The sequence below is a fragment of the Vipera ursinii genome (genome assembly GCF_947247035.1).
Source record: "Vipera ursinii genome assembly, chromosome: 2".
NCBI lineage: Eukaryota > Metazoa > Chordata > Lepidosauria > Squamata > Viperidae > Vipera > Vipera ursinii.
In genome coordinates, this window is record NC_139513.1 from 128,069,573 (window position 1) to 128,095,957 (window position 26,385).

The window sequence follows — 26,385 nt, forward strand, 5'->3', positions numbered from 1 at the left end:
TATGGGTGAGAGAAGTACACGCGCGCGCCTAATACGTTAGAAATTGGCTTTTCTTCCCTTCGGGTCCCCTTTCCTGGAGCTTCCCTTGGCCTTCTCTGCCTCTGGAAAGCGGAAATTGAGGACGGCTTTTGCTTGTGTGCGCCGAGATCCCAATTCCCCCATCCCTCCTCCTCCTCCTCCCCCGGCCGCCGGGGTGTTTGAGAATCTGGTTTTACGACGACGGTCCCGGCTCTGCCGCTATTATGAATTTCGTCTTTGGTCGGTAGTATTTTGCTCCAGCTCCAAGGTCCCCCCCCCTACCTGCCCATGTGGAGTAAATCCATTCAATTAGGGCACCAAGACGGAGCTGGAGGCTCTATAATCACAAATTTATGGCCGGATGACGTGCCTCTCTCTCTCTCTCTCTCTCTCTCTCTCTCTCCACAATGGAGACCAGTGACATTAAACAGAAAATTGATGAGAGAGAAGCGAAATCTAATCTCTTCTTCCCACTTCTTCCACGCCGATGCTGCCAGCCTACCTTGCCCCCCCACCCCACCCCCTTGTTTGCAGAGGGGAAGGCGGGGTGCTGCCGGGGATGGGGAGGAAGGCTTTTCTCTCGCTCTTGGGGGCGAGAAGGGGAGCGGGATAGCCGAGGCTTCCTCCCGACCCCAATCCCCGGCATTTCTTCCTCGCCCGTTCGCGATCCCTCCACTACACAAGCGAGGCGAGCGTCGGGCTCGCTGAGATGAGGATCGCCCGAGTTCCAATATTCTTTCTTTCCCACCCCCCGCCTGCCCTCCCTCGGGTCGAGGCCAGCGGAGGCTCTGAGGACTTACCCGGTTGGGTTCGCGCTTTTTAGTGCGGAGTTGCATTTTCTTCCCGGGCAAGAGATAGGGAAGGGGGGGGAGTCGGGGTCGCCCGCTTTCCCAAGGCGAAAAGCCCGGGTGTCCGCGGCTAGGCCACGCTTTGAGGGGAGCCGAAAGGAAAAGGAAGCCTTCCCGGGCAAGGCGGGCAGTCGGCGGGCTGCATTTTCAGCCCGGCTGCATTCCGCCGCCTTTGAAGAGAGAAGCTCCCTCGGCGTCCAACCCGCACGCCCGGCACAGCGAGTGGGGGAAGAGGGGGGGGGCAGGCGGGGAGCCCTGGCAGGATCTCTTGGAATCGAGACAAAGTAACGTCCCTGTTGCAGCTGCGAACGGCGCGGGGGAGGGGAGGAAATCCCGGCTCCTCCGCCTTCCTTCCAAACCAGAGGAGGAAACCGAGACTCGCAGCGCTCGGGCCGCTTCCCCAAAGTGGGGCTCGCCCGCGCGGGGCTTGCTTCCAGCCCGGCTTTACTGCCGCGCCGCCGCCTAATGCAGAAGCCCTCGGGTCGGCAGCCCCGGCCGCGGGCTCCTCTCCATTGCCTCGCTCGCTAGCCCGCAACGTAAAGCACCTACGACAGCGGCGAAAGAGCGGGGTGGGTGGGCACGCGGGGAGTGAGAAGGACACAATCCAGAGCTTTGCCGTTTACTTTCGACTTTTTTTCTTTTTTCTTTTTTTTTTTTTAGGTGTGCGTGTCTCTCTTTCTTCCCCTCAGGCTCTTCTCCACCCCACCCCCATCCCCCACCTCCCACTCTCAGCGTCCTTGTCTGGAACAAGTTTACAACTCCGCTGCTGTTCCCGCACCTCAGACATAATAGCCACCGAGATGGATCTGGCCTTCTCGCTGAGTTTGCATTTTTTCAAAGGAGCTCCCGGGTCTTCCCTCCCCTCCCCTCCCCCCTCCGCTCCTTTCTGTTTAAGCTTGGGAGGTCACTGACCTCACGAGGGTGGAGTGGGAGGGGAGGGGAGACAACCGGCAGGGGAGCGCGTGTAGCGTCACAGTCCTGGCCCCTTTCAGATCTGCCTTTCATCTCCTTAATTCTCATCACGCGCGCGCGCGCACGCACGCACACACACACACAGACACAAACGCGCGCGCACTTGCTGAAGGAAAGAAATAGTTCGGTAACAGATCTTTCCCCCGCGTTATACTGTATATCAGGGGTCTTCAGACTTGGCCCTTTTATGATTTGTGGACTTCAACTCCCAGAATTCCTCAGCCAGCGATGCTGGCTGAGGAATTCTGGGAATTGAAGTCCACAAGTCATAAAAGGGCCAAGTTTGACGACCCCTGCTGTATATTAAAGGCAACCTTCCCCAACGCCCCCCCCCAGGTATGTTTGGAGGCTAGCAATAAACATGCTGGCTTATGGGAAACATAGTCCTGACATATTCAGATGGCACTGGGGTGGAGAAAGCTGACTCATAAGGCTCTTGCATTACGTTTTGTATTAATCTCCTAAGCTTCTCTTTTCCACACAATGTTTTTGTGGGGAAGAAATGACCAATACTTTCTTTGCCTTTGAAAAACCCGTATATGCTACTTTTTTTCCTTCCTTTTTTTTTCTTCCGTTCTTCCATTCAATCATATCCCATTCTCCAAAACTGCCTGCAGTTTTCTTGTCTAGGTCTTCTTCAGAAGTGACCATTGCTTCGTTCCTGGGGCAGAGAGAAAGTGACTGCCCAAGGTCACCTACATGGCCTTGTACCTAAAATGGGGTTAGAACTCACCGTGTCCAGGTTTCTAGCCTGGCACCTTAACCACTAGGCCAGTGATGGCGAACCTTTTAGAGACCAAACTGTAACCCCAAGCCCACTTATGTATCGTGGGGTGCTGGGTGGGCATGGACGATTGGATAGGCGTGGCCCATTGGGTGGGCATGGCTGTGATGGTAATGGCAGACTGGGTGGGACTAAAAAGTTCAATCAATCAATTCCAACTTTGTGAGATCTTTTTTTTTCCCTGCGAAAAGTTGAAATTAATTGATTGAACCTTTTTATTTTTGCACATTTTTGCGGAGGACTAAAACAAAAAAGTTTTATAAAACCCAGCTGAAGGCCTAGGAGTGTGGCGATGGCGTGCATGCCCACCGAGAGGGCTCTGCATGCTGCCTGTGGCACGCGTGCCATAGGTTCGCCACCACAGCACTAGGCTTTTGTTATAACGTCATGACATATGTTACATAGCCATTCAGTTCTTTTCACTAGAAAAGTCCCATGATAAAGATACAATGCTACAAGTGGTAGGGAAGCCTCCACAACGAAAGGGAAAGAGTTTCAATTAAACTTGGCTCCTGGCAACTTCACAAACATGTCCAGGCTGTCTTCTGGGCCACAAGACAGAAATGGTTTGTGGTTCATTCTTCCGGGATGTTTTGCAACTTTCCAATCAAGCCAACATCTCTGGAATTCCCAGATGGTTCCCTACATACATAGATTGGACTGCAAGGACCAAAAACCACTATTGGCAGCTGCACTTCACCATGTCTGAATTGTGCCTAGTTGCAGAAGACAACTAAAGAGAATTACAGAAAGGACTCTTCATAGGGTAAGAAGAGTCTCAACGAGGAACATCATTTAAAAAGTTGGGGTCCCTATTTGGATAACATGCTGCTCCAGATGCATACGGTGTTCAAAATTCTGACTTGGTTTATACACTGTGCTGAACCATAGTTTAACCATCTTTTGTGGCAAAGAGCACCACTGGCAAGCTTCATGTGACATATTAAACCAAGCTATTCATTTTTTTTTCTTGGCTAAGGGATTGATTGGGCCTTTGAATGGAGGGCTGAAGGCCACATTCCAAAAGGGAGTGTGGGGGGAAACATGACAACTAAATTTGATTTGATTGAAAATTCAAAACAGCTCCTCAGATTGCTATCTAGTCATCTGTTTGATCAATTCCCTCTTCTGTCACATTCTGGAGGTCTCAAGAAGTGCACCCAAGGTTCAAGGGGGCATGTAGCTAGGGGCTTCAAATTGCCTACTCTTTTGCTAATATACTGTGACTTTCCAACTACAATATGTTCAGTCAAAACTAGCAATAATATGGCTTAGCAGAAAATGTAAACCCAATCTGTATTTGCTTAATTTCTTAGACTGTGCTCCTGCTTGAAAAAAAGATTGATAGTTCTCTATCCCTTTTAACCTCCCTTCTTTTCATGCCTAGACAAAGAACTATTTATTCATATGGGAGAAGTCCCCCCCCACACACAAAGCCTGTGGTTAGTTGGTTACCTGCTGAGAAGCCCGAGTAGGCAAGGTTTATCTTTCCTTTCTTGAAAGGCCTCCTCCACTGAATCCTTTCCACACAATAGCATAACCTGGTGAACCTGGTTAGTGCCTTTAACATTCCATCACAAAGTGCTTAGGAAGGTGGGTTCAGTCTTCAGATGCTTTCCTGATTTGTTAGCTTAGCCTGTTACATCAGATGTGGAATTTTGCTCTGATTGGGCTGAGCAACAATCAATGTCCTCAAAGTAGCTGGCTTACATTTGTCCACCATGTTTGATCAAACTTTGGGGATAATAGGGCTCTGCAAATCTCAAAAAAAAAAAAAGTTCTGCAGGCCTCATGTGAGCACAATCCCTCTCTGTTTTTAATAAAAGATTATTTTTTTAAGGCTTGCGTGAGAGCCTGAGAAAAGATGTGGCTGCTTTAAGAGTAGTATTATGGAACTGAGTCATTAAAGCAGTATCATTTTTTTTCCGGTAAGTAATTGTACTTGTGCAAGATCTGGAGCAGGGTTTTTTGTTTTTGTTTTTAAATTACTTTTGAAGTGTCCTCAGTCTAGAGGATATGCTTAGAATAAAGGACAAAAGAAGGAGGGCCAGTATAATAGCATCCAAATGATCTCTCCCCAGCTATCCTTCCTCCACTGAAGTCCAGACAGATTCTGAAACCCCTGCATTGATGCAAGCAAGTAATATGTAATTAATTTTGGTACGCTGACTGTATTGATTTTATTTGGAACTCTTTGCGTTCCTTCATTTTTTCATTATTTTCCCTCAATGGCCTTTGGCTATCTAGAGACTTAGCTTCATTGGTTTAAAAAGGAACTGTTCGTAAAAAAAAATTCCCCATGTGCAGGACTACATACTTACCTAGGACCCTTCAACTTGGCAGTGTTAAAGAGCTATTCCCCAAGCTGCACAGGATGGCAGGAAAGGCTGCTGTTATAAACATTTACTGCTGCACTTCCAACCCTAACGTGGCCTTGGCAATGAAGCAGAATAGGGGTTCTGTCCACAACAGAAATAGGGATGTGTGTTTGTGTGAAACACTGCCTGTAGTACCAGTTTTGGGGAGCAGAAGATCCATGGGTCTTCCTTCAGTTAAATCTCCAACCTATGGAGATTGTTCCGTGGGAGTTGGGAATGACATCAAATAAGCCTTTCTACCCACTTACCTCCCCCCTGCTTTTCCTACCCCATGGCAAGAGGAGCCTGAGGAGGAAGAAAAGGGGGAAATGGATTTTTTTTTTAATGCCAGACCTTCCAGCACCAAAAGATGGGCTTTCTTCATGTTTACCTACAGAAAAGTCACTCTCCATCTTCACTTTCCTTCCCCGGACACTTCTCCATTTACATAGAAGACCTCCCTAGAGTAGGATTTGAAGAAGGGATGTCTCACTGCCTCCTTAATAAGTCATTGCTAGATGCAGTAGGATATTTTTTTTATTTGGTCTTCAACCGTCCTACTTAGGGAATGCTATTAAGAGGGTGGTAGGACCCAAGCGCTGAGTAACAGGGTGAGCCCCAGCTCCTGCCCACCTAAGAGTTTGAAAGCATGCAAATACAAGTAGATTAATAGGTACCACTTTGGTGGGAAGGTAACAGCATGTGCCTTTAGTGTATAGCAGACATGTCAAACACAAGGCCCAGGGGCCGGATGCGGCCCGCAAAGTGGTTTCATGTGGCCCGCAAAGCCATCCTGGAAACAGTGAGGGAACGGCCCCCACTGCCTTGGCCCTGGCCCAGAGACCCTCCTTCTGCCAGAGACCCTCAGATCTGTCCCACTCCTGCCCGGGCCCCCATAGGCACCCTTGATGCGAACGATGTAGAGCTGGCCACGCCCACCCAGTAGGCCATACGCAATCTAGCCATGCCCACCCAGTAGGCCACGCCCACCCTGGCCATACCCCCCCAGCCCCCTGAGGGCAACCGCAATGCTGATGCGGCCCTCAATGAAATTGAGTTTGACACCCCTGGTGTATAGCCACATGACCACGGAAAATGTCTTCAGACAATGCTGGCTCCCTAGGCCAAAAAAAGGTGATGGGCACCACACCCTAGAGACAGACATGACCGGGCAGGGAAATCTTTATCTTTAAGTTTGAAGCTCCAGAAGGTCTGGAAAAGGTAGATTATCTAAATCCATTTCAACTGGTTTGCAGGCTGGACTATAGTAATAAGACAGCATTGACTGACTTACTAATGATCTCTGGTCGAGTCAGGATGGGAACGGTGCATCTGTCCTTGCCCCTTCATTAATATTTTACTGGCCTCTGATACCACTGATAATCTCTCTCTGGACCAGCTTAGGGGGTTGGGAGTGGGGGCAGTCTTACAGTGGTTGTTCTTACATTGAAGCTGAGTGTTGGTGTTACATTGGTGTTGGTGTTACATTGCAGGATGCCTCAGGGTTTGTCTCTCTCCCAACTCATCTGGGTGAGGCCATTCATTGGCACAGTTTGAAGCATCAACAGCATGCTGATGATACAAGGCTGTATATCTCAGCCCTGGGCCTTGCAAATGATGCTGGTTCCTTCCTGCTTTGCGATGGGAACAGTTTTCATTTAATGCTAGTGAGGCTGAGTGGCTGGAGGTTTAGGAGTTCTCCAGAACTGGACATTTTTCATCTCTGACTCTGGATGGGGCAGTCCTCATTTACAGTTTAGAGATCCGCTTGGATTGATAGCTCCTGCTCAAGGAGTGGGTGGCAGCCAGGGCCCCCGAGGCACCTGCACAAATCCATTGTATATGCCAGTTGTGCCTGTTTGTGGATCAGGAGGTTCTGCTCATGATCAGCCATGCCTTATTCACCTCCCATTTGGATTTTTGCAATGTGCTCTACATGGGGCTGCCTTTGAAGAGCTTTCAGAAGCTGCAGTTGATCCAGAATGACATGATACAGGCAGTTTTGGGCACACCCCAGTATGATCGGACAACACCACTGCTTTGTGAGATGCACTAGTAGGCTTCCAGGTACAATTCCATGTACTGGTTGTCCCCTATAAAGTTCCATGGCGCCACCTATTTCCAATTGCTTCTGAGCCTCCCATCAGATCCAACAGGGTGTCCATGATCTGAGTCATCTAATGGGAACCAGGAAGCCAACTTTCTCTGTTGTGACACCTGCCCTAGGAAGCCTCCCACATGAGATTCAAGTGGCTGTGACCTTGTTAGCCTTCTGGAAGGCCTTTGAAGCCCGGCTTTTCCCTCAAGTGCGGGGAGCAGTGTGTTAGTTGAGCCTGGTATGTATTGTGATGAGTTGTGAGACAGCTTATTAGGAGCTTTGGTGGCATTTTATTGTTTTATTTTGTATTGCTATCTTATGCTTTATATGCTGTTGGTGGCCCAGGGTCACAAGACTGAGATGGGAATCATAGACATTCTTTATACAAACACAAGGTAGCATAATTATATTATCCTGGAGACCCCTTCCAGGAAAGAAGGAAGCAAAAAGCCAGTTGAGTTTTTCAATTATCCCGTCTCATAGTTTGCAATCCAGGCATTCTACTGATATGACCTTTTTCTATAAATGTTAAAAATAAAGTGGGATTATTACCGTAAACAGGAATGTTTCGACCAGCCTAATTTTGCAGTCAGATGAAACTTTGGAAAATTAAGTGCAATGGCTCTTGCAACCAATGCAGCACCCTTTTGTAGTCACTTCGTCTACTGCAGTTTGAATATTTTACTTCAATTGCATTTGGATCCATGTACTTCAAAAGCCCACATGGAGTTCCATTAAAATCGATTTGCATTGAGGTCTGCTAAATCTGTGAAATTCCATAAGAATGCCCCTGGCATAAGTGAATTAGATCACTAATACCAGGAATTGTTGTATGGAATTCAGTGCCTTTCAGCATTAATTGAATCCACTGAGATGTAAGCTGTGCTGCTGTGCAGGATAGCCTAGTGTCTGAACACATCAAATGATGAGGGATTGGACTGATATATTGAACTAAAAATTTGATAGCTTTTTTCTTTACTCAGAAAGGCAGCTAGCCAACAACAATAAGACAAAGTTATGGAACCTTTGGCAGGCAAGCAGCCTGGTTGAGGTGGGTGCCGTCAAAGTTGGTAGTGGGTGGAGCCAGACTAGGCACATCTTCCCCTGCCCGCTACTCCTATTTTTTTTCTGTAGTCCACAACTTTGTATTTAAGGCACCAGACTAGTAACTAGAATACTGTGAGTTCTAGTCCTGTCTTAGGCATGAAAGTTGACTGGGGGACTTTGGACCAGTCACTCTCTTTCAGCCCAGCCCACCTCACAGGGTTATTGTTGTGGGGGGAAAACATGGTAGGAGGAGGAAGGAGTATTAGTTATGATCATTGGGTTCTGTTATTTCTAAAACCAATGAAAGGGGTGGTGGTGGTATAAAAATCTAAAAAAACAATGTAAAGAAGCCTAGATTGCCCATCCCTCCTATAGATATCTTCTTCAAAAGGTATTTATATAATCTGAAGTTTGTACATTTTGTTTCCTTGCCTACCTTTACTATTAAATTCATCCTTCTCTGAAGACTTCTGTTTCTGTCCCCTTGTTTTCCAGGTGCTGCTTCAGTCTGCAAGTATTTTAATTTAATAATTTAATAATTTTATTTATACAGTATACCGCCCTTCTCTCGAAGGACTCAGGGCGGTGAACAGGGCAGAGATATAAAAAATACAAAAATACAAAAGTTAAAAAATATTAAACATATGCCCAATCTAAAAACAGTAAATACATATATTAAAAATGACAATAAAAAACCCAACCCATCCCCCATCAGGCCAAGCCGGCTTGTTCAAATAAATGTGTCTTCAGCTCGCGACGGAAGGAGCGAAGGTCGGGCGGCGTCCGGAGCTCAACCAGCAACCGATTCCATAGTTCCGGGGCGCCCACAGAGAAGGATAGTGAAGAATTCACATCTGGATCTCAAACCACCTGTTGATTCATTCACAGTCTATGTGCATTTCTTCAACGTGCCTTTATTGCTACCTGCCACATTATATTCTTATTGAATGATTAGGGAAACGCTGAGAGCAGAGGTTTATGGCGCATTATTGGAAAGTTTAGGTTTTCCGGATTGGAAAGAAGTTCACTAATGTTCTACTACGATTGCTACAGTATTCTGCTTAGGGGATGTAGCAGTGTAACTTGATTCCCCTGTCATAGTAAAAGAATCAAAGGTAGTTTTAAACAATAACAGAGTTGGAAGGGACTTTGGAGGTCATCTAGTCCAACCCCCTGCTCAGGCAGGAAACCTTATACCATTTCAGACAAATGGCTGTCCAATCTCTTCTTGAAAACCTCCAGTGATGGAGCACCCACAACTTTTGAAGGCAGGTTGTTCCACTGGTTAGTTGTTCTAACTGTCAGGAAGTTTCTCCTTAGTTCTAGGTTGCTTCTCTCCTTGATTAGTTTCCATCCGTTGCTCCTTGTCCTGCCTTCAGGTGCTTTGTGGCTCTTCTTTGTGGCAGCCCCTGAGATATTGAAAGACTGCTGTCACATCAGCCCTAGTCCTTCTTTTCATTAAACTAGACATACACAATTTCTGCAACCATTCTTCATATGTTTTAATCTCCAGTCCCCTAATCATCTTTTTTGCTCTTCTCTGCACTCTGCACTTCTCTGCACTGTCTCAACATCTTTTTCCTACAAACCAAGTATCATCCAGCCATTAGATCAGTTGCCTGTTTTGGCCTGTAGAAACAGTGAGCTGCTAAGTCCCTGACAGACCCAAATATAGGAGTGGGGAACATCTTGAATAGTATAGTATAGTGTAGGGTAGGGTAGGGTAGTGTAGGATAGGATATGATAGGATAATAACTTTATTGTCACTTTGAATGTACACTAATTGGCATACATTAAAATGAAATTTCGTTGCATTCAGCTCTCAAAGGGTCACCACCTCCGATATACATTACATAAATATGACAAAAATACATACATACATACACACAGAATTATGCATATACCCACATATATGACACAGAGAAACAACAGTCTAGTTTGGATTATGTCTACATGTGCATGGCGAGAAAAATGAATCTTGTGACTTTACCAGACGGATGGCATAGGGCAGAGGCCCCCAACCTTTTGGGCAGCAGGGATCAGTTCTGTGGAGAGAGGTTTTTCCACAGACCAGAGAGTGCATGGCTTTTTTTTATTAAAGAGTTTTACAAAAACAAAGTTTTACAATATATCCCCAAATCCCTCCCACCCCAAACCCGCCCACTTCCCCCCCACTTCCCAGAGCTAAATACAGGATTATAGTTATAATAATCATATTCTAAATAAAAATTATGCATAATATACAATTAACCAAATTCATAATGTGCTTTAACTCCCCTTTAACATAACTACAAACAAAGTACCAATAACAATATCCCACTAAAATCTACTCATAAGCTAAATGGAACTTTTTAGTCCCATATTTGTTCTGAATATAATCTATCCATCTCCTCCAAACTGAAATATATCTTTCCTGTGAATGATCTTTCAAATAAGCAGAAATCTTAGACATTTTTGCAAGATTCGAAACTTTAAACACCCATTCTTCTATAGTAGGCAAACTATCCTTCTTCCAATATTGTCCCACCAGTAAGCGTGCTGCTGTTATCATATTCAACATCAAGTTAGTTTCTTTAACATCACAATCTACAACAATACCCAATAAAAACAATTGCGGAGAAAACTTTATCTTTCTCTTAAAAATCTTTTGAATGTTCTACCAAATTTTGATCCAAAAAGCTCTTATATTTCTACAAGTCCACCACATGTGAAAATAGGTAGCTTCTAAACTACCACATCTCCAACATTTAGACTGTAAATTAGGATACATGTTAGACAACTTCTTGAGAGTGCATGGCTTTTTGTGTGCTGCCTGCATCCCATGGATGGGGCTTTGCTTGTTTGTGTGGACCGGTTGCTGGCATGCCATGGCCCGGTACTGGTCCACAGACTGGGGGTTGGGGACCCCTGGCATAGGGAACAAAGCTATTCAGAATCTGGAAGTCCTGCTAGAAATACTTTGAAACCTCCTCCCAGAGGGGAGCAACAGAAAGACCGTGAAGTGGGTGTGTGGGGTCTCTCACAATGCTTCCAGCTCTAAGCATATAGCGCTTATAAGCAGCATCCTGAATACCAGGGAGGGAGCTTCCTATCATCTTCTCAGCTGTCTTTACCATTCTCTGTATGGACCTTCTATCTGAGGCACTGCTGCCACCGAACCAGACAGTGATGCAGTTTGTTAAAATGCTTTCAATCATGTCTCTGTAAAAAGTGGCCAGGACCGAAGAAGAAAGATGTGCTTTCCTCATCCGAGGCAGGAAATGCAGATGCTGGTTTGCACGCTTCACTAAGGATGAGGTGTGGAGAGACCAATTCAGATTGTTAGTTATCTGCACTCCCAGTTACTTAATACTGTTGACCACCTCTACAGCTGCATCCTTGATGCTGAGTGGAATATGACTATGCTGGCTCTTTCTGAAATCTACAATGATCTCCTTTGTTTTATCAACACTTAGAACCAGGTTACTTTTATGGCATCAGTCCACCAGAGCCTTCACCTCTTCTCTATAAGCATCTTCATTCTCATCCAGTCCCCCAGTATTGCTGATCCCTAATCCTCAGCAGTTTATACCATTTCTCATGTTGGCTGAACTCTTTGGAGGGCTGCCCATTTCCCATTCTGTTCTGATACAAAATCAACAAATTATTTTGATCTTGACAGGTCTCAATTCATCTATGAGTCATCAGTGTTTTGTTTCCCTCCAGTTTACGTTGCTATTATCTATACTGTGTATCTACGTCTTCTGTTTTACTCCTCCCTTCCTTTCCTTCCTTTTACATTCATTCTGACTGGTACAGGAACTTAAGGTGACTTACATAGGATTCCCTTCTGCTATGTTCTCCTATTCTGCAGGGAAGACTGAGAGAGAATGACTGGCTGAAAATCCCTTGATGACCAGAAACTGGGTCTTAACTGTTACACGATGGTTTGGAGCATCTAAACATTTCATGCAAAACAAAAATGCTCCTATCACTTCCATTTGTTGATTTTCATAAGGTAAAGGTAAAGGTTCCCCCGCACATGCGTGCTAGTCGTTTCTGACTCTAGGGGCCGGTGCTCATCTCCGTTTCAAAGCCGAAGAGCCAGCGCTTGTCCGAGGACGTCTCCGTGGTCATGTGGCCAGCATGACTAGACGCCAAAGGCGCACAGACCGCTGTTACCTTCCCACCGTAGTGGTCCCTATTTTTCTACTTGCATTTTTACGTGCTTTCGAACTGCTAGGTTGGCAGAAGCTGGGACGAGTAACAGGCACTCACTCTGTTACATGGCACTCAGGATTCGACCCGCCAAACTGCCGACCATCTGATCGACAAACTCAGCGTCCTAACCCACTGAGCCACTGCGTCCTTTGCATAAGTGAAGTACATGATTTTCATAGTGGCTAGCTAACAACATGATGATTTAGTGTGGTGTAGGATTTTTGTCTTTAAAAAAAAGACAAAATGTTCCATTAAGGGTTGTGATGTTAGGCAAGGAAAGGTTATCTGGGTAATATCTTCTTATCATCCTTTAACATCATGCCTTCTTGCATAACCTCTCTCCGATGTATTTGACAGTCATTTTTGTCTTATCTTTCACATGCTGTTTATGCTGCAGGACATCTTTTCTGAGTCGCCACCCATTTTTTTTCTTTTAAAAAGCCCTTTTTGGAATTTACCTAACGCTCACCATTTCTCACATAATTCTGGGTAACTCTTTACGGCCATTTTAGCTGGGCTGTTTACCAGTCCAGTTGGACTGTGCCTAGTATGCATAATGTTTTCTGGAGCCTGAAAATGTGATACAGGTGGCACTATTTAACCTCAACTGAAGCTAAATCAAATTCATGTTCTGCTAAGCACAATGAGTTAAACAGCATTGAAATCACCTTATTTCCATTTAGATGTGACCTGAATTAATCCAGATAGTGCTTAAGATTAATATATGAACTTCCCAGGAAAAGAAAAAAAACACGCTGAATCATTTATTTGAATTTCTTGTCTGGACATTTCTTCTTTAGATAGTAACTTTCTAAGAAGATGGTTTTTAAGAGTTTATAACAATTCCCTACTTTCCCCCAAAATCTGCAGGTAGTATGAGATGAGAGTCATCAGACACAAGCAATAAGATCCATAAGTGAAAGGTTCCAGTTGACTAGTTCAGGGCTTTTCAACCTTTTCACCCATTGTACCACTTTTAGGATAAGGCAATGTCCAAATACCACCAGTCGCCCAGGAAAGTGTCAAAAACTTGACAAAAAAAAAGATAAAGTACAGGTAGTCCTCAACTTACAACAATTCGCTTAGTGACTGTTCAAAGTTATGACGGCACTGAAAAAAGTGACTTATTTTTTTTTATTTTTTTTATTTTTAATTCCATTTATATCCCGCCCTTCTCCGAAGACTCAGGGCGGCTTACAAGCTTATGACCATTTTTCACACTTATGACCATTGCACCATCCCTAAGGTCATGTGATTTACATTTGGATGCTTGGCAACCGATTGATATTTATGATGGTCACATTGTTCCAGGGTCATGAGATTGCCTTTTGCAACCTTCTGACAAGCAAAGTTAGTGGGGAAACCAGATTCACTTAACAGCCATGTTATTAATTTAATCTCTCTCTCCCCCTCTCTTTCTCTCTCCCTCTCTATTTCTCTCTCCCTCCCTCCTTCTTCCTCTCTCCTTCTCTCTCTCCCTCTTTATCTCCCTCCCTCTCTCTTTCTCTCCTTCCCTCTCTCTTTCTCTCCCTCTCTATTTCTTTTTCTTTCTCCTTCCCTCTTTCTTTCTCCTTCTCTCTTTCTCTCCCTCTCTCTATTTCTCTCTCTCCCTTTCTATTTCTATCCCTCTCTCTCCCTCTCCCTCCCTCCCTCCCATTGTCCCTTCTTTCCTTCCTTCCCTCCTTTGTCCTTCCCTCCCTCCATCATTTCCTTCCTTCCTTCCTTCCTTCCTTCCTTCTCCCGGTGCCGGCCAAGGACAAGCAGGGCAAGACCGCTGTCGAGCCACAGCTCAACAATCAACTGGTTGGTGGTGGGGAATCAGCTGGGAGGCTGAGACTCTGGATTTGATGACGCTGACCAGCAGAGAGCACCACTGATCAGCTGGGAGGCTGAGACACTGGATCCGACGCCGCCGGCCAGCTGGAAGTCCTGGCGGGCGGCCCTGACAGTGCCGAACAGCCAGGAGCATCGGCAACCTTCTCTCGGGGCCGCCAGTCAGCTGGGAGCGCCGGTGTTTTTTTTTTTATTCCATTTATATCCCGCCCTTCTCTGAAGACTCAGGGCGGCTTACAAGCTTAGCAGTAGCCTTCATTCTATGTATATGCCTGCTTATTAGGGCTTTCACACACACCCCAGCGGCATTATTACAAAGTCAGCTTATTGCCCCCAACAATCTGGGTCCTCATTTACCTACCTCGGAAGGATGGAAGGCTGAGTCAACCTTGAGCCTGGTGGGACTCGAACCTGCACTAATTGCAGGCAGCTGGTGTTATTTAAGGAGGCATTAGCCCACTGCTCCACCAAGGCTCTTTTGAGCAGGAGCAGCTGTCAAACCCCGGGCTCGACAATCAATCCAGGAGGGGGGAATCCGCACAGCAACGTGGCTACCTGGCCTGCCAGCCGCTCCCATCTGTGAAACCATTAAAAGCTTTTATGAGGTTAGGGGCTCAAACGTGATTGAGGATAGCTGAATGGAGGGCTATGCATGCTTTTGGCAAGATGCAAGAGATTTTGAGAAGCTCACATCTGAAACAACACATCCTGTATTTTATTTTAAATATTTTTAAAGACTGGGGGAGAGAAGTAGCCAGCTGATCAGTGGAGCAAAGAGCGGCTGGCAGGCCAGGTAGCCGGGTTACTGCACGGATTTCGCCCCCCCCCCGATTGATTGTCGAACCAGGGGCTTGACAGCTGCTCCTGCTTGAAAGTCAGGTTTCAGTGGCTGGCGAGGCGCTCGCGCAGGGCTCTCCTGGGGCTGGCGGGCCAAATGGGGACTGGCCTCCCTCTCTCCACGCTAGAGTGTACCACCAGCCACGTACCACTAGCCAGGTACGTACCACCGGTTGAAAAGCCCTGGACTAGTTTATTGTATTGTACCTAAACTACAAGAATCTGCCCAGACTGCTCACCTTTCCTTGGGGACAAACAAACAAGGTTCCATGGAATTTGGGGGGAGGGGGGTCAGTCTCTTGTGGCCCCACCCCACAACAACTCAAGGCTAATTCCCTGCTTGATCCCTGCCCCTTAGCTTGCTAGGAATTCCCCAACATCGGTAAAGGAATTAGAAACTTGAAAACTTCGACAGAATATTGGAAGGTAGTAGAACATTGTCATTTTCTTTCCTCATTGCTGGTAGTCATTTACAGATCCAAGGCAGATTAAATGCAAATTTTCCTATTGCGTGCTGTCCAGATGTGTTGGGTTCCCAGAGACCATATCAACTGGGAATGTTGGAAATACTAGTCCAACCTTACCTGGAGGGCACTGAGTGGGAATGCTAGATAAGAATGTGTTTCATAGCTTAATAAGAACTAATTTTAAATACGCTTCTTGCATCTGATGATGTGTAGTCCATAACAATGTATGTGATAATGAGTTTTTAAATTTTAAGGTATGACTAAATTTTTCATTGTTTGGTTGCAAAGGATTAAGCTGGCTATCTCTCTAAAAAAAAGTTCAAACCCTTGTTCAACTGAAAAGATTACTAGATTTGGAATAATGATCCAAATACTGGTAGCAACTAACAAAATACATTTTGTATATTGGTAAAATATTGGTAAAATATTTCTAAATTATTTTTTCTGAACTAGATGAAGAAATGGTTTACTTAAAATATACTTTTGGTTTCAAGTTAAAATCACTACTCCTAGGTTCCGTCTTAATGTTAGAGCTGGACAGGTTTCAGGTTTGTTACACTGACTATATTGTGCTTAACCAATACTAAGGTTTATCAATCAGTCAGGAGAAATAGAAATAAATTAGATTAAACAAGCATAGCTTTGAGCGTATTCAGAGCCCTGAGATTTCTTTTACCACCAGTACTGAACTGAGCTTACCCTGTAAATGTGCCTCTCTAGTCACCATAAAGTCTGTTTCAGCAGTCTAATTTGGATGTGAAGATTGTTGTCATTGTTTATTTTCAGCTGAAAATGGCCCAGCTACTACAAATCATGCAAGTAGAGTAAAATTTACTTCACACACACACCTTTATTCCATTATATAGTTGAGTTCCTCTGCAACTACTTCTGGTAGGATTATATTCTTTTGACTTGTGGGTGAAGTGCTAGAGCAGGGATCTTCAAACTTGGCCCTTTTATGACTTGTGGACTTCAACTCCCAGAATTCCTCAGCCAGCATGACTGGCTGAGGAATTCTGGGAGTTGAAGTCCACAAGTCATAAAAGGGCCACGTTTGAAGACCCCTGTGCTAGAGCATTGACAATTCTAAGCCGAAATTGGATCTTTTGCGCCCCAACTTTATTTCTACATATTACATACAAATAGTGGGATTAACACAGAAGGCTGGATCTATGCTGGCAGAGATATAATAAGTAGAGGGTCCAGCTGATCCAGGTGGATCAGCTGAACTCCCCACTTTTTATATCTCTGCCAGCATAGATCCAGCCTTCTGTGTTAATCCCACATCTACATCTACAGCAACTCCAAACTCTAGTTTGTTACACACATGTGGGTTGGTGGTGTATTTGGGGTGCCAGGATTTTTGTTGGTCGTGGATTTCATGCATTTATTATTGTATTATTGCTTGTAAATCACATGAGGTTGAATTACATAAGATTGGCAGTTTATAAATTAATTGATTCATTGATAGATTTCAACAGCAGAAGCAATGGCTGAGTGAAAGTCAGAGGTAGGGTGCATAAGAAAAGATGCTTCCTTCTAAGCAGCTCTCATTTGAGAGATACTGCAGTAAACAACTCCTCTACGAGAGGCATTTTCTGCTCTGCCATGGCATGTAGGGAATCTTCCCCTTGTTCCTTTGCATTTCCATCAAAGGCTGAGAAAATCAGTCCTTTTGAGAGAATCCTCCCCATGTAAGTTGTACAGAAGAGCTACAGCAGGAGGCCAACCCTGTCTTCGGTGGATGGCCAGTAAAGATCTGCAGCAAGCTTCACTGGGCACCTCTCTTGATACCCATACAGGAAAACCTGCTCAGTTTCCCAGGCTTTTAATCCTTCCTGTACAAAACATGCCTGCCATTGGGATTCATTTACAATTGTGCTGTTTTTCTACTGCTGCATTTTACAATTGTATTCTTGTGGGCTCTGAATTTTTTAAAAAACAATCGTTTAATTTTCATTGTAGATATTTATTGGGCAAATTCTATCTTCATGTCAGCTCACTGTAATGTCAAATATGTGAAAGTGGACAGAGAAATGTAGTGTTGGGTAGGTATAATTTGTGGCCTCTGGATTGCCTTCTTTTTCAAGTCCAGCTTCCAAACACTTCCCAAACCTTATTTTAATTATTTATTACACAAATGTGCATGTTAATTAATTCTAGGCTAATATGGACTCAAAATGTAAAATTTTCTTACTTTAAAATATTTTTTTAAAACAACAGGGAAATTAATCACCACTGAACACAGCACTGGGCAAAATGAAATCTGATCTGTGCATTCATATTAGGTTCAGAATGAGTGATCTAACAAGGTAGCCTTTTCCACCTTCCTAAATGGTTATTCCCCTGTGATTTTAATGTGACAGAAGGAAAAATAATCAACATCTGATTGGAGAGTAATCTCATTAACAATATTTAACTTATTGAAATACATAAATGAAATGAAATCAAATGTTCCAAAGGTGCTTTTTCAAAAGGCAACTGGACTTTGTTTGTTGTACCTTGAAGATGGTTCGCTTCTCATCCAAGAAGCTTCTTCAGTTCTGATTGAATGGTGGAGAATGGAAGGATTTATATTCCTTGCAGTCATCTGATTGTTAGCATTCTCTCTGAGAGGCATTGAGGCCACATGGAAGTTTATCTGTGCCCTCATGGTTACCTGAATAGTGCAAATGGATGTGGAACCTTCTTGGAACTGCTGAAAGGACTGTACTGGAAACAAGAGATAAGTGGTGTCGGATCCTTCCCCCTCTGTTGAGAGAGGGCTGCTCAATCTACTGCCTACCATCTTCAAGAAGGGACACGGTGGCTCAGTGGGTTAGGACGCTGAGCTTGTCGATCAGAAGGTCGGCAGTTTGGCGGGTTGAATCCCGAGTGCCTTGTAGCAGAGTGAGCGCCTGTTACTCATCCCAGCTTCTGCCAACCTAGCAGTTCGAAAGCACGTAAAAATGCAAGTAGAAAAATAGGGACCACCACGGTGGGAAGGTAACAGCGTTCCGTGCGCCATTGGCGTCTAGTCATGCCGGCCACATGACCACGGAGACGTCCTCGGACAAATGCTGGCTCTTCGGCTTTGAAACGGAGATGAGCACCGGCCCTTAGAGTTGGAAACGACTAGCACGCAAGTGCGGGGGAACCTTTACCTTTACCTTTACCATCTTCAAGGAAAAACAAAGAAAGTCCAATTGCCTTTTGAAAAACACCTTTGAGACAACCATGACCTGAGAATCTCCATAGACAAATCAAATGTCATTTCATCTCCAGCATTTCCACTGATTTCTAGAGTGTGGTCCCAGCATATCCCTCAAGGGCTGAGCTGAGGCTTCAGTCCAGTATAAAGCCACCTGATGAATAGCTTTATCTTACACATAGCCCGTTGCCAAATTAAAATCTTTATGCAACACACTAAGGTTCATTAACTTTAGAATATTTTTCTTTTTCCTTCCTAGTTTCTCATATGGTGCAGAACACTGCTGACAACTCACTTTTATTAATAGTTTTTTTTTTATTTGCACGTTTCTCTCTCTCTTTTTTAAATGAACTGCAGGTGATTCTTGCTAGAAAGATAAATGGATAGGAAGATTGCCTGTGAGTGAAAGGGCAAGGGGAGAAAGAGTCTGGTAAAGCTGGAAAAGGGACGGTAAAACTGAGGGGAATCCTATTTGACAATAGGGACGACAAGGAAGTGGAGCTCCTCCTGCCTTGGGAATGACACCAGCAGTAACAGGCAAAGTCTGAAAACATGACCATGCCGTTTGTCTCGTTCCTGTATTTCAAAACCCAAATTGTAAAAAGCATCCAAGCATTAAGTGAAGGCAATACACTTAAATTTGCACAGCATATTCAAGTGGCAAAATACAGTAGGTGACACTGGGGAAGTCATGCCAGTGATCAGAACCAAGCTGGCCTCTAGGCAGTCATCACCCTGTTTGTGAATTAAGCTGGTACCCTTTTCCTATTTCCTTGTCTTGTTGAACCCCTGCTGTTCAACAGGTTGGAAGGATGTCAAAATGTGTACGTTCAGAATCTTTCTAGCAGTGGCAAGCGTAAGGCTCACAAAGATGAACAAACCTCCAATGAGTTTTGGGACTGGCACTTTTATGCATACATTAGATAGACATGTCCCTTCTTCGTTGTGAAGCACAACATTTCTGGAGGCAAGCTTTTAATCTTTCAAGGTTGCATTTATTCTTCTCACTTAGATATATGTCCCTGTTATTCTGATCTCTGACGAAGAATCTGATTTTCTGAAGGAAAGTTGGAATTTTTGCAGACATGATTACTGAAGGCAGGACTACTGTGCCCTTAATAATTTCTCCCCCACCGCCTTGCTATCCTCTTCCCACACCCTGCACTATCCAGCTGGTGTTCTCCCTTCATATTTGCTTTCAATCATCTCAGCCTTGTCATAATATTGGAATTCTGCAAATCTCTAAACATATTAATTAGCTGGAATTAGGCAAGTCATTTCCCCACTGCTTCAATTCCTTATTTGTTAAAGTAGGAACAGATAAAAATCTAAGGGTATTTTAAGGAGAAAGGACAGGAGGCACTGAGCAACGCCTTACCTAAAGGCAACCTGATAGATCCTTACCTAGGGGCCAGACAAGAGGAGTTAGGGTAAATTGTGAGGCTATGAATCCTAAGCACACTCATAGCCTTGTGTACCTGAAAGTGCCTTTTGCTGAACCTAGAGGGTCTCACATCCTGATTTAGAATTGGCCCACTAATGTGCTAAAATGAATGTGCTCAAAGCAGCTGTGGCCATGACAGTAGATGCATCTTTACCCTGCGAGAGGCTGCTTCATTCCCACTGAATCAAGCAGCCAGACTGTACCTAGACACACTGTTAGTGTTTATAACTTCATCTGAATGCTGCCTTGGCTTCCCTCCTGCACCTAAATTATATTGATCTTGTATATGGCCTGTCAAAACTTTCCATTGCTATGAAGATGATCCTCATGGCTGAGTTTTCCAGTCGGCCAGAGCAAATTTTCCAGGTCTCCAAGTGGTGTCCTCGCACAGTGAGGAATAAAAGTCCTCACTGGGTCTTCTTTTGCATACAGCCCTAACCCTTTCCTTACCTCAGTGTTGTTCACTGCCCTTCTTAAGCATTTCTTGCCGACACGTGGAAGCTGAGTTTGGCAGCATCTGTGATCTGAGTTCTGGAACAAGGGTTGTGGCCCCAAATGGGGGTCAAATGAAGAAAAAAAAGAACCAACTTAACGCCTATTAGCCACCACCATTGTATCAGATGTGTTAATAATCGGGTTTGCTAATGCAATTGCTACCACGACGGGAAAATCCGTCTGGAAAATGTATTAGAGCAATTATCCCTCTTGCTACCTCAGCCTGGTGTAGCATTAATATTCAATTTTGATGTGGAAGTCCTATTATGTTAATGACTTTTGTGACAAAAGTCGTTAATGTAAGACTTTTTCCTGAACAGCACAGCGTTAGCTAGGCTGAATAGCAACGTGACATTGCATAAGTCTAATAAGATAAAACAGAAACATTCCATCGGTGCCCTGCACAGTTTCTTAACGTATTCCAAAAATGCTAGCGAGAGCTGCCATTACCTTGCTGCAATGGGGAATGATACACACTACAAAGTCAATAATTTGACAAGACTCTGTCTTGTCTAGTGAGAGCTCCGGTTCCTCAAAACCACAGCCTGTTATTAGCATCTCAAATAAAAGCCTGTGGCAAAGACAGTTTGTTGCAGCTCTATGATTATAGAAATAGCCTGTCCAGTTGTACTACAGGGCTGTTTAATTTGGTGTCCCTTGGAGTAAGGCTTACAAGCTGCGCCTCATTATAAGACACATCAAGGTGTTTCTTTCACCCCCAATTTCTGAGCCTCCTGCGTAAGTGTGCGGTGCGCTGTTCTAAATTACAGGTGTTCCAAAAGGAAAGGAAGTCATGGAGAAGGGAACTTTGCAGATAGCTCTGAACTACATGTCAGGTTGGCCCATTAGTCACGGCCTGCCATTCATTTTGCACGGACCTGCCAATGGAGCCCAGCACCATGGATGGATTTTCCCCTCTCAAAAATTGCTACTGAGGTAGGTATAGGGTGGCACTGGAGCTACACTGATGGGCTTGGTCATCCCGAATACACAAAGCCAAATTCTTGAGGAAATGGAAACTTCTTCTCAAGATTTAAACAATGCTTATCCAAGTATCGGAAGTCAGACTACTTCCTAAAGCAAAAAGAGCTGAGACTTCTTCCAGGCTCTCAGTTTTGAGTGGACGTGGGTTTGCATATATCAATTGCTGCAACATAGATGCAAGAGGTTGGAAAACTGAATTTGGTTCTTAATATTTAGTGATGGTGAAGACCACCTTTGTGGAAACATTGGTCATCTTTCCTTCATCAGTTGTAACCCACTTGATGCCAACAGATGCTTACAGTCATCAAGATCAGCCAGAGTCAGTTTCATCTAGTGGTAAAGGATCAGAGTTTCTGGGAGTTGGTTCACATATCTTAAAGTTGTCAAGGCTGAGAAACACTACATTACAGTGAAAGCCTTATCAGAATGAATGAGAAATATGCAAGGTGTCTCAATCTTAGGGGTTTTTTTTTTGCCTGTTCTTTTGAACTAGTCAGAACCTATTGGTAGAATGAAGACCATGCTATCTGATCAGCAGGAATATTCTACTTGAACCAATTGTTGCTTCAGTTTGTAATCCCAGCCTTTAAGAAACTCACTTTTCCTTACTAGAGTTAGTATTTGGTGATCCTATGTAACAGCGTGTGCCAACCTGGGCATTCTCTAAGCATGTTGACTTCAACCCCTAGAATTCCCAGCTAGCATGGTGTCTGGTAAGAATTCTGGGAGCTGAAATTCATACATCTAAAGGATACTTAGGCTAGGGGAATCTGCTACACTTTGTAGTTTGGAAGCAACTTGGGAATAGCTTGCTGAAAAAAAAATCTTAAAAAATTTAATTGCAATAAAGGAACAGAAGGTACAAGGATAGTAGAAACAACCATTATATTTCTAGAAGTCTATGGAGATTCTCAGTCATCTAGGTCATGGTTGTCCCAAAGGTGCTGTTTCAAAAGGCAACTGGACTTTATTTTTCCTTGAAGATGTTTTTTTGTTTTTTCTCATTCAAGATGTTTTTTTTGTTCTTCCCATCCAAGAAAAAGCTTGGATGAGAAGTGAAACATCTTCAAGGAAAAACAAAGTCCAGTTGCCTTTTGAAAAAGCACCTTTGGGGTATATTTCTATGACCAACAACAATGATGCCAAAATGATGCTACATGAGCAGTGATATCACCTTGCAAAAGTCACCATTATATACTCATAAGAATGTTGGTCACTGCAATTGTGTCGTTGTCATTTTATGATTTGTCTCCCTCATCCCCTTGAACACCCATGTGACTTTCCTTTCAATTACTGGTCCCAGTGAGAGTTAGCAGTGAGCAATCAATGCAGAACATGGCTCATAGACTCCCTTCTAGCCATTCCTTTAAATGTTGGTGGCACCAATGCTGAACAACCGTGGTGCCATTTTGCCTTTGCAGTTTATATATGACAGCCTGGCTGGCTGGCTGAGCAGATCAAAGATCTTGTTGTCTCCTCAACATCAGAGCTACAGTCCTCATCTGATGTGCAAATGCAATGAAACAGGGAACAAATCATTGTGAAGTCTCCCGCCACCTCCCCCCACTGCCTGGCTATCTTTGCTTATAGTATGCTTCACTGTGCATCTTTCCAGACATTTTAAAGGTCAGTGTCACCCATGCAGGTCTGGGAAAGTTCTGAGCGGTGTGGTAGAGCGAGGATAATGTCCTCAATTCATTATTCTGACTCAGGCCCTTTTCGTTTCAGCATTGAACCTATTTCCCCCACTCCTTCTCCCCCCCCCCAGTGTGCATAAGTCTCTCCTGTTCCTGCCTCTTCTTCATCTTCCAGGTTCTACTCCTCCCCCCCCCCCAACCCCAAGAAACAAAACAGATCTGTGTAGTCGGTAAGATGAAGTGCTCTCTGCTAATGTCTACCAAGGATTCTGCCCAGAGGGCTTTGGCAAAGTGACTGCTCTGAAGATGTTCCGAAGCAAAAGAACATAAATGAGTTTAAGAGACACCTTGATTTATTTCTGGAGTGGAGCCAGAGGGTGAGCTGGGAACTGGGAACTTAGGCATCTGGTGGGAGCTGAAAAGGGGGGGTGGGCATTAAATACTGGGGAGGGACAGATGGTAGCATTTTTCTTTTTCCCCCCTCCAAAAGTATGTTTTCTTCATGATTGGAGTGGGTGGGGTAGGGGTGGAGGCGGGAGGGGGGGAAAGCACCAGCAACAATTAGCCACAAGCCTCCTTTGACCTATTTGAGTCTCTTTATTCGCTTGCCTGGGTTTTTCCCCAATATTATCCCAAGATATACCCATCCAGCTGGAGGCCAACCAATTCTGCGGACCAGTCCCTGCTTTTAGCTACTGCTGGGATTGCTTGCTGCATAAAGGTCAGCCAGCAAGTAGGCAGCCTGGGTTCTCTTGAAGGAGAGGAGAATATGGGCTAACACCAAACTAACCAGGCATGTGTTGGGTCCCATTTTTCTCTTTGGTGCACCCAGAACTGCTCAGAACTTTGGTTTTGTGGGGACAGAGCTCTGTCTGTCTGTCTGTCTGTCTGTCATCCATCTATCTATCTATCTATCTATCTATCTATCTATCTATCTATCTATCTATCTACCTAGCACTTTTATTATTTTTTACAAATAACTCAGTGTGGTGAACATATCCCTATGGATATGATTCCATATCCCTATGGAATCAACTGCCAACGGAACTCCGGACTGCCCCCGACCTTCGTTCATTTCGCCGGGACCTAAAAACCTGGCTCTTTGAGCTATCTGGTCTGGACTGAGGGGTTTAATGTTTTTAAATTGTGATTTAATTTTTGTGGCTAGACTTAATTTAATTTATTTTAATTTATTTTAATTTTATATTGGATTGTTTTTAAATTTTGCCTTGTAAACCGCCCTGAGTCCTTTGGGAATAGGGCGGTATATAAACCAAATAAATAAATAAATATCCAGCACACCTTCTTCCTCCTATTTTTCCCACAACAACAACCCTGTGAGGTGGATTGGACTGAGAGAGAATGACTGACCCAAGATCACACAGCTGGCTTTCATGGCTAACGTGGAACTAGAACTCTCTGTCTCCTGGTTTCGAGCCTGGTGCCTTAAGTATGATAAAAATTCATGTCATGTTTTTTAGTGCTGTTGTAACTTTGAATAGTCACTAAATGAACTGTTGTCAGTTGAGGACTACCTGTATTGAAATTCTTGGGAAAAGGACAGTGGGTGAACATTTGGACCATAGCCAAGCAGTACTGTTTACTGGTAGCTGCTAATACCCTCCCTGTTCTGGAACAGCTCCACATAATGAAAGCTAAATGAGTCAGCTGAATAACAATGAGATGCACTTGGTCTCTTGCAAGTGTGACCTCATGCTGCTTTTCCAGCCATATAAATGGAGGCCTAACATACTTTGACATCTGGATGGTCTGTTTCTCAGGCAGTTGTGGGGAACACTCCATAACCTGTTGCCTAGTCCTAGTACAGAAGATTGACTTAAAGAAGCAAAAGGGTGGGAAGATGTTGGGTTTTTTGGGATCTTTATCTCCAACACTGAAGTTGTAACTGAGTCATCCACTCCAATGGAATTGCTTCCTAATATGTCTACAAATAAGCAAGGGAGAGGGATATAGAATTTCCATAGTTCTCTTCCTGTTAGTGTGCAGATTTTTTTTACAGTAATAGCTTGCAAAGTCCCACCAGCGAACAAATGGAACATCAAGAAAAGATAAATTGTACACATAAAGTCTGCATAGACCTGTTAGCAAGAGATGTTTATTGTTCTTAAAATGAACTGGTGAAATCAAACCCACCCACACACAATTAAGCTATAACAGGCCAAATATTTGAACTATTCTTTTTTCCCCTCTTCTCCAATATTCAAAACAACATATGGTAAGGCAAAATTGAGCTGACTCTCTACTTAAAAAAAAGTGGGAGAGGGGGAAGGACAAAAAGAGCATTAGGAGGGATTGGGCAGATAATGGTATTGACATTTGGAACAAAGAATTGCACTCCTTCTTGTGAAGGAAATTTCTGTAAGGGAACCACTTCTCCAAAGTGACTCCAAGAAAGGGCAGAATTTTACATATAATTTTCCTCAGTTTGTTTCATTTAGAGACAGAATTTTAAGAATACAATAAATATAATTTTGACATAGGGAAGAATTCACCCAAGTGGGCTGCTAGCTCAAGTTGATAGGCAACTTCAATGTTCTTTGTTTTTCCTTTTTTCTTAAATCAGATGAATAGAATAGAATAGAATAACTTTTACTTTAAATGTACACTAATCAGCGTACATTAAAATGAAATTTCATTGCATGCAGCTCTCAGATTTGAACTGAACAACCCTTCACGTATGGGGATAGATAGATAGATAGATAGATAGATAGATAGATAGATAGATAGATAGATAGATAGAGATAGAGATAGAGATAAATGGATTCCTTGCCTACTATTACTCCACAGACGATGTTACACATACTGACTAATTCTTGCATATAGCCCCTGGGATGGGATATATGAGATCTAGTGCCTCAGGTTTTCTTGACTGTGTTCAGAAACCCCATTACTGTTTCTGGATTCCAAGACCCAGCTCTTCTCACCATCAGAAGTTCCCATGTTGAAAAGGCCAAAGCAAAGATGTCATGTGGGTTAACAGGCAACAAGCTGGGGGAGGAGGCAGTCTTTCCAGATCTTGGCCAGACTTTCAGATGGGAGAATATTAAATGAGTTTAAGACATGGTTTTCTCTTTCACTGCTCAAACATAGGGAGGGAGGGAAAGAGCAGATGCAAATCGCTCTCCTCCTCATTCCTACCAGTCCAACTTGCTA

At 44.0% G+C, this 26,385-nt stretch overlaps 1 protein-coding gene across 2 annotated transcripts in view; it reads right to left on the reverse strand.

Annotated features, from left to right (window-relative positions):
* Positions 1–1,694, reverse strand: part of BAHCC1 (BAH domain and coiled-coil containing 1) — a 130,171-nt gene extending 128,477 nt beyond the window's left edge. For both annotated transcript variants that reach the window (XM_083354142.1, XM_083354141.1), the window contains exon 1: positions 819–1,694. The gene's annotated coding sequence lies outside the window, so the exon portion shown is untranslated. The remainder of the gene's footprint in view (positions 1–818) is intronic.
* Positions 1,695–26,385: the final 24,691 nt, after the last annotated feature.